The sequence below is a fragment of the Rhinoderma darwinii genome, chromosome 2 (assembly GCF_050947455.1).
Source record: "Rhinoderma darwinii isolate aRhiDar2 chromosome 2, aRhiDar2.hap1, whole genome shotgun sequence".
Lineage (NCBI taxonomy): Eukaryota > Metazoa > Chordata > Amphibia > Anura > Rhinodermatidae > Rhinoderma > Rhinoderma darwinii.
In genome coordinates this window covers 44,068,681-44,077,233 of record NC_134688.1, presented here as the reverse complement: position 1 = coordinate 44,077,233, position 8,553 = coordinate 44,068,681, and positions in this window count along the sequence as shown.

Below are 8,553 nucleotides of genomic sequence, written 5' to 3'. Positions count from 1 at the left end.
TTAAATATAATGACAAAATAACACAATGATAGGAAAAAGAGGAATGATACAACATATACGGAGACATAAACAGCAGGGTCAGATATACAAGACCATGACCGACAGAATCAACCGTCCACTAATGACCTACAACACGCTCAGATGATAATGAGTAACACACAAGCCCAGGGGTGTATGATGTGACATATGGCACAATATTGCTGGCAAAAAATTCCCGTGTACAGAGATAGTAACCTATACACCGCCGTATACTACACAGTATATGATAAGATATAGAAAAAGCAATGTGCATATGGCAATCTACATGTAATAATGCATAAAGGCCAGTACGATAAGTAAAGGGAGCATCAAAGTGGGTATGCATCCAATAGAACGTACAATGCTGGCACAAGAAATAATGCAGATACCAATGTATATCAAAAGGTGTAATAGAACGTGCAGTGCTAGCACAGAAGGCAATGTATATCAGAAGGTGTAGCAGCTCAGGTAGTAAAAAAAGAAAAAACTGCCATAGCAAGACCGAATGAACACATACCCTGAGACATGTTGAGGAGCGTGAGGGGTCAGAAGAGCTGGATGGGTGAACAGACGCCTCGACGCGCGTTTCGCCCGATAGACCGGCTTCGTCAGGAGGCTCAATTATATACTCCTGCCTGGTGTCCAGGGGAGACGCACAATCTCCGGTTCCTATTGGGCAAGGCCCCTTTTTACAAGACTCATCAAAATTCTGCATTTAAAATTGAAATAAGCCTTGGGGTGGTAATGATCAAGCTCAGGACAAGGGCTAGCAAGCAGCTGAAAGAATTAAGAAAATGTCAAAGTGTAGTGTCTAAATTCAAGCTCATTGCCAAAGGCTAGCGTTACCTTCACTATGCCCCCAGGCTGGAGATTGTCTGAACTTGTAATGTTATATTCAGATAATCATCATTTTTGGTGGGATGTTCCTCAGGATTTCAGCCATGTACTGTATATACTGTATAGAAGCTTCAGCTCATGTCAAGAAGGATACTGCCACGTAGCTACTTTTCTGGAGGTCAATGCTACAATAAAGCAATGGTACAACATCAAGACTTACCAGCGCAGGACATATACACAGATATTTATAACATTAACATAATTTCATCTACAAGATCACCAATAGGATTTTTTTCTGGACTGACAGTAATCTCATTTGACACCACTAAAGTTAACCTGCAATGACTGATAGCAGGGAACACTATCTATCTATCTATCTATCTATCTATCTATCTATCTATCTATCTATCTATCTATCTATCTATCTATCTATCTATCTATCTATCTATCTATCTATCTATCTATCTATCTATCTATCTATCTATCATCTATCTAGGCACTTTTGGGGGAGCTGTTATTAAGGAAGGCACTATGAGGGGAGTACTATTCCTAAAGAGGAAACTGTTGGGAAAGTACTTTTACTAATAAAGGTACTAAGGGAGTATTATTACTAATGGGGCACTTTGGGAGTACTTTTAGTGATGTGGCACTGTGGTGAAAGTACTATTACTAATAGGGGCACTGTGGGGAAAGTACTATTGCTAATGGGGATCTTTAGTGGGTGCTGTTAATAATAGGGGCGCTGTTTTTAATGTGGGCAATGTAGAGGAGCTTTATTACTAATGGGGCACTGTTACTAATGGGAGCACCGTGAGTGTAATACTTAATGGGGGCACTGTGGGTGTGCTGTCACTAATGGGGCACTGTGGGGGCTGGCTTACTGTATACAAATGGGGCACTGCGGAGGAGCACTATTACTAAAGGTGTCCCTTTGGGGGAGCACTTACTAATAGGGACACTGTGGAGCAGCACAATTACGAATAGGGGCACTGTGGGGGAGCATTATTACTATTGAGGGCACTGTGGGGGAGCATTATTACTATTGAGGGCACTGTGGGGGAGCATTATTACTATTGAGGGCACTGTGGGTGGCGCTGTTACTAATGGAGCAAGTTGTAGATTTCAAAATCCGTGTATATTATTTCCACAATCCTTTAATACGGGCTTGAAAACCAAATTCACTTACATTGCACTGTAGTCTGCTGCAGATTTTCCATGTGCTTCCTGCAAAGAAAATCCACATCCCATTGTGGACATCCCTTAATGATGATGCCACCCAGCACTAGTTCTCTGCTCTAGACCTCATGCACACAGGATCTAATACATCCCATGCTTGGATCTAATACATCTATGGTCCCACACTGGACTTTTGTATGCCTTCAATTCATATGGAATCCGTAAAAAAAAAAATGTCATATGTTCCATCACATGATGTATTGTGGATATATTCTGCTGAGGCACAATATGGTGGCACACAGAGTTCCTCCAACTCTACAAATTTAGGGAATGCATGTGCCATCATACATGCTCCATACATTGGCTTTGCCAAGTGAAAGAGACCTTAACGGAATTTTCCATGATTAGGAAAACATAACTACTTTCTTCCAGAAACAGTGCCACTCCAGTCCTCAGGTTGCATGTAGTATTGCAGGTCACCCCTATTCACTTTAATTGAGCTGAGCTGCAATTCCAGAGTGAACCTATGAACAGGTGTGGGACTATTTTAGGAAACAAGTAGCCATGTTTTTCTAATTCAGGATAAGCCCCTTAATCTCATAGCTATACCTCTGTGCCTTCTCTGCCTACTTAATATAGTAGGCACTCCTATGCTGAATTAGAAACAACCGCATGACAGTCCACATCCAAGCTTGTAGCTAAGAATACACACTCCTTTCATTTTAACTTTAGGAGCTGTAATAGTCTAGTACGTCATGCTATTTTATATATAATTTTTAAAAAAAAATACAATATATTAATAATTTACATTGAGATATCTGTCTACAAGAAACCGTAACTAATAACTGCAATGCACTTAGAACAATATCCAAGGCTTTACATAGGCAATTACTGAAGCTTTCAGGACACAGTAATGTAACATTATTACATGGTGGGGAGAAAAAAAAGGAAATCAAAGAAAGTGACAATAGCTGATAGATAATTGATGCCTGGAGCCAGGAGCGCACACACATGACGTCATCGTCATCCTCCATTCTATTGAACTAGTCCTTAATACACAAACTGCTTCAATTACTGTTAAGGCACTTGAGCAACCGCATGAGAAGCATTGTGCGAGAAGTAATTGTCTTGTTCTACACATACCTTCTCACCTGACAAATCATTATATTGCAGGGCACATTATTCATTATCTGCTTTCCATTTGCAAATTCATTGCCGAACAGAATTTCGAATAGATCGAAATACATTAAAAGGCTTCTTAATCTATTCACCGTTGTTTATGGGCTGGAAAGCGGTTTCCCCTGAAATTCAATTATACTGTATTCTTCATTCAAGTCTAACAATAGATGTTTCTCATCCGTCGGGTATAGAACAGTAGATATTCTCCAATATGTTCACATGTAAAGTGTTCAGATAATGTTAGCATCGCACATGGCATTATACTATGAAATGGCTTATTACAGCCCTCCAATAGGAAATGATAGGTTATTATATGGTCTGTATTATGTTGCCATGACAATTTTTTCGCCTCGGCGATCGTTTATTGGATTCAACTCCCTGCTCATTGTTAGTGGTCTAAGGACAATGGAGGCACTAAGGGTCAATGAAGCAAAATGCAGAGATTAAACCCATATGCCCCGGCTTTACAGTTATATTGGACACAAGTATGGGCTGCTGTAATATTATCAAATTGATTACTGAAGATTTATTGTTACCCCAAATAGTCGGTGTATAAAGCAGTTGTATTAGACTAGAAAAAAAAGGGTATGTTTTTTCCAGAAATAGAGCCACAGTTAGCCCATAGGCTGTGTCTGGTATTGCAACTCAGCCTCATTCACTTAAAGGGGCCGTGCTGTACTCAGAGGCGTAACTTAAAGCTCATGGACCCCATTGCAACATCTGTAGCAGGGACCCTCACTAACCATGTGTTAAGGATCTGCCAGGCACAGCTTCTGTATCCACGCCCATAGGTAATCAGTCTGCACCTGCTTCTATGTCTGGGAGACTGACTCCATCTTCCACCACTCAGGATGGCAGGCTTAGGAGTGGGAGAGCCTATCATAGCCTGGCCAGACGGAGCTAGCTCCCGCCCTCTGTCTATTTATACCTGCCTTTCCTGTTCCTCCTTGCTTGTGATTCTTCTCATTTGGTTTCCTGGCCCTGCTGCAGCTTCTTGATCTATTTGACCCTGCTTCATATTGACCCTGGCTTACTGACTACTCTCCTGCTCTGCGTTTGGTACCTCGTACACTCCTGGTTTGACTCGGCTCGTTCACCACTCTTGTTGCTCTTGGTGTTGCCGTGGGCAACTGCCCTTTTTCCCTTGCTCCTGTGTACCCTTGTCTGTTTGTCTGTCGTGCACTTATTGAGCGTAGGGACCGTCGCCCAGTTGTACCCCGTCGCCTAGGGCGGGTCGTTGCAAGTAGGCAGGGACTGAGTGGCGGGTAGATTATGGCTCACTTGTCTGTTTCCTTACCCCCGTCATTACACCATGTGCCACTTATAAAACTGGTGTCTTCTTATGTGGCAAAGGGACATTTAAAGAGGCTCTGTCACCACATTATAAGTGCCCTATCTCCTACATAATCTGATCGGCGCTGTAATGTAGATAACAACAGTGGTTTTTATTTTGAAAAACGATCAATTTTGAGCAAGTTATGAACAATTTTAGATTATATGCTAATTACTTTCTTAATAGACAACTGGGCGTTTTTTTTACCTTTTTACCAACTGGGCGTTGTAAAAAGAAGTGTATGACGCTGACCAATCAGCATCATACACTTCTCTCCATCATGTCTAGCTCGTTTCTCTGCACAGCGTGATCTCGCGAGATCACGCTGTGCTGCCACTTACTCCCACATTAACTTTACTGAAGTGTCTTGAGAGTTAGTAGACATCACCTCTGTCACGATGCAGGGTGTGAACCCACTGGGCCGTACCATGTAGCGGGATGGCAGCTGGCCAAACAGGTATGGTACAGAGTCCATAGTCCAGAAAGTTTACCTGAGGCAATGTTGACAGTAGCAAGGCAGGCTCGGCTGGGACCAGGCGGCAGGTAGACGTCAGGCGTGGAATAGCAAAACAGGCGTGGAAATGCAGTACTGCGCGACAACAGCTCAGCACGGCAGTAGATCAGGATTGTACTGGATAGTACGGGAAACACTGGGAAGCTAGAAGACACTTAGAAGACCATTTGCAAGACAGACTTTGGGAAACAACAACAACGCTCAGGCGAGGATCAGAAGGGCGGTGGCCTTCTTATAGTCCAGGACATCATGTGAATTGCTGATGATGATTTCATGCGCGTGCTGGCTCTTTATGAGTGGGCACGAGCGCGCGCGCACACCCTACGGGAGATAGTCTCGATGCCCGGAAGTGAATGCCGGCGCCGCACAGCAGCAGGATGTCCATGGCCGCGGTCATCGAGGGGTAAGAGAGAACGACGGACCGCGGTCATAGATGTTACAGTATACCCCCTCTTATGTCCCCTCTTCTTGGGGCCAGAGCTGGAGAGAAACTTCCTCATGAGGACAGGGGCATCAATGTTCTCCTCTGGCTCCCAAGACCTCTCTTCTGGACTGAATCCCCTCCAATCCACCAAATAAAACGTCCTTCCTCCCACCTTCTTGGTGGCTAGAATCTCCCTTACCTCGAAATTCCCTGACGAGCCGCCAGGAGCCACTGCGGAACTAGGAGTCCTAGAGTAGCGGTTCAGGACCACGGGCTTCAGCAAGGAGACATGGAAGGAGTTAGGGATCTTGAGGGTAGGAGGCAGCCGCAGTTTGTAAGAGATCGGGTTCATTTGTAGCAGGATCTCGAAGGGTCCGAGGAACCTGGGAGCAAATTTGCAGGACGGCACCCTCAGCCGGATATTCTTTGAGGACAACCAGACCTTCGTACCTGGAAGAAACTGAGGAGGATCCCGTCTTCTAGTATCTGCTTTTTTCTTCATGTGGTCAACTGCCAGCAGAATAGAAGAGGGGGTCTGTTGCCATATTTGCAGAAAGTCCCTGAAGGTCGAGTCAGCTGCAGGCACCTGGGACATAGTAGAGATATGAAGAGGTATTAGAGGATGTTGGCCGTAGACTATGAAGAACGGGTTGGAGGTGGTGGACTCACTAGTATGGTTATTATAGGAGAATTCTGCCCACGGGAGCAGTTGCACCCAGTCATCATGTCGCCTGGAAACAAAGTGACGTAGATATTTCTCCATAATTTGGTTAATCCTCTCGACTTGCCCATTGGACTGGGCATGATAGGCCGAAGAGAAGTCCAACTTTACACCGAGGAGGCCGCAGAGTGCTCTCCAAAACTTTGAGGTAAACTGGACCCCTCCATCCGGGACAATATGCAGGGGCAAGCTGTGCAGACTGAATGTGTGTTGTATGAAGAGGTCAGCCAGTCCAGCAGCAGAATGCAGACCAGTCAGGGGAACAAAATGAGCCATTTTAGAGAACCGATCCACCACTACCAAGATCACACTGCATCCCGCAGAGAGCGGCAGATCTGTGACAAAGTCCATAGCAACATGCCGCCAGGGGGCATCGGGCACAGGCAGTGGTTGGAGCAGACCGGCTGGTCTGGAGTGGGCAACTTTGTTTGCTGCACACACCGTACAGGAGGAGACAAAGTCCGTGACATCTTTGGGCATCATGGGCCACCAAAACTGACGGGCGATTAGGTCTTGGGACTTACGGGTACCCGCGTGACCTGCCAGCTTGGAACTGTGACCCCAGCGAAGGATTCTTCCTCTGTCTGCCAGACGTACAGAAGTTCTTCCTGGAGGAATGTCACTAACCTGCAGAGGGTTAACAGAATAGATGCAGGAAGGATCGATAATATTCTGTGGGGACTCCACATTGTTCTCTGTTTCAAATGACCTAGACAAGGCATCGGCGCTCACATTCAGGTCGGTAGTAGAGTTCAAACCCGAACCGAGCAAAGAACAACGATCACCTGGCTTGACGAGGGTTCAACCATTGAGCCGTCTGTAAATAGATCAGATTCTTGTGATCCGTGAAGACCAGGATAGGATGGACTGCGCCTTCCAGCAGATGTCTCCACTCCTGCAGGGCCAGCTTAATGGCCAGTAACTCCCGATCCCCAATCGAGTAGTTGCGCTCTGTGGAAGAAAACAGTTTGGAATAGTAGCCACATACCACAGTCTAGCCTTTAGAACTTTTCTGGAACAACAGTGCACCCGCACCAACAGAGGAAGCGTCCACCTCTAAAGAAAACTGTAGGGACACATCAGGATGGTGAAGAATAGAGGCTGACGTAAAGGCTTTTTTTAAGGTCTCAAATGCGGCTTCTGCCTCCGGAGTCCACATTTTGGCATTCATACCCTTTTTTGTGAGGGTAGAGATGGGGGCTGTCAATAACGAGAAGTTGGGAATGAACAGCCGGTAGAAGTTGGCGAATCCCAGGAAGCATTGTATGGCCCTTAAGCCTTGGGGGCGTGGCCACTACAGGACAGCCTTTACCTTCTCAGGGTCCATCTTGAGGCCCTGATTGGAGATGATATAACCCAGAAAGGGAGGAGATCTTTTCTCAAATATCCACTTCTCCAGCTTGGCATAAAGATGATTCTCCCTTAAACGAAGCAGCACCTGGCGGACATGACTCTGATGAGTTGCCGGATCTGGGGATAAAATCAAAATGTCATCGAGTTACACCACAGCACAGACATAGAGGAGATCACAAAAAATGTAATTGACAAATTCTTGAAACACCGCGGGGGCGTTACACAGGCCGAAGGGCATAACTAGATATTCATAATGCCAATCACCCTGACGAATCCGAATCAGGTTGTAGGCCCCCCGCAAGTCCAGTTTAGATTTTTTTTTTACCCCCCGTATGCAATCAAACAGTTCCGAAATCAAAGGCAATGGGTACCTGTTCTTCACCGTGATCCGATTGAGGCCCCAGTAGTCAATGCATGTTCAAAGGAATCCATCCTTCTTCTTGATAAAGAAGAACCCAGCTCCGGCCGGGGATGAGGATTTACGAATGAAGCTCCTCTCCAGATTCTCCTTGATGTAGGTCGACATAGACTGAGTCTCTGGCAGGGAGGGAGGGTATACTCTACTGCGAGGAGGAGATGAATCAGGAACCAAGTCGATCGGACAATCATATGCTTGATGTGGCGGCAAGGTCTCTGTTTCCCTTTTATTGAAGACATCAGAGAACATAGAGAAACAAGAAGGCAACCCTGCCAATGACTGATACGGCGAAGGCTGCGGTGGATGGATATGACCCAGACAGTGGTCGAGACACTTGGGACCCCACTGGAGAACTTCTCCAGAGTTCCAATCCTGGAACGGAGCCAAGGCAAACACAGCAGCACGGGGTTGACGGCCTTGGGCAGGACAAATGGAGATGAGCTCAGTGTGAAGAGCTCCCACTTGAAGTCTCAATGCCTTGGTCACAGACAATACTGGGTCAGGCAATGGCAGTCCATCTACCGAGGCGATACTCAACGGCCTTTCCAGACGGACAGTGGGCAACAGGAGAAGATCCACA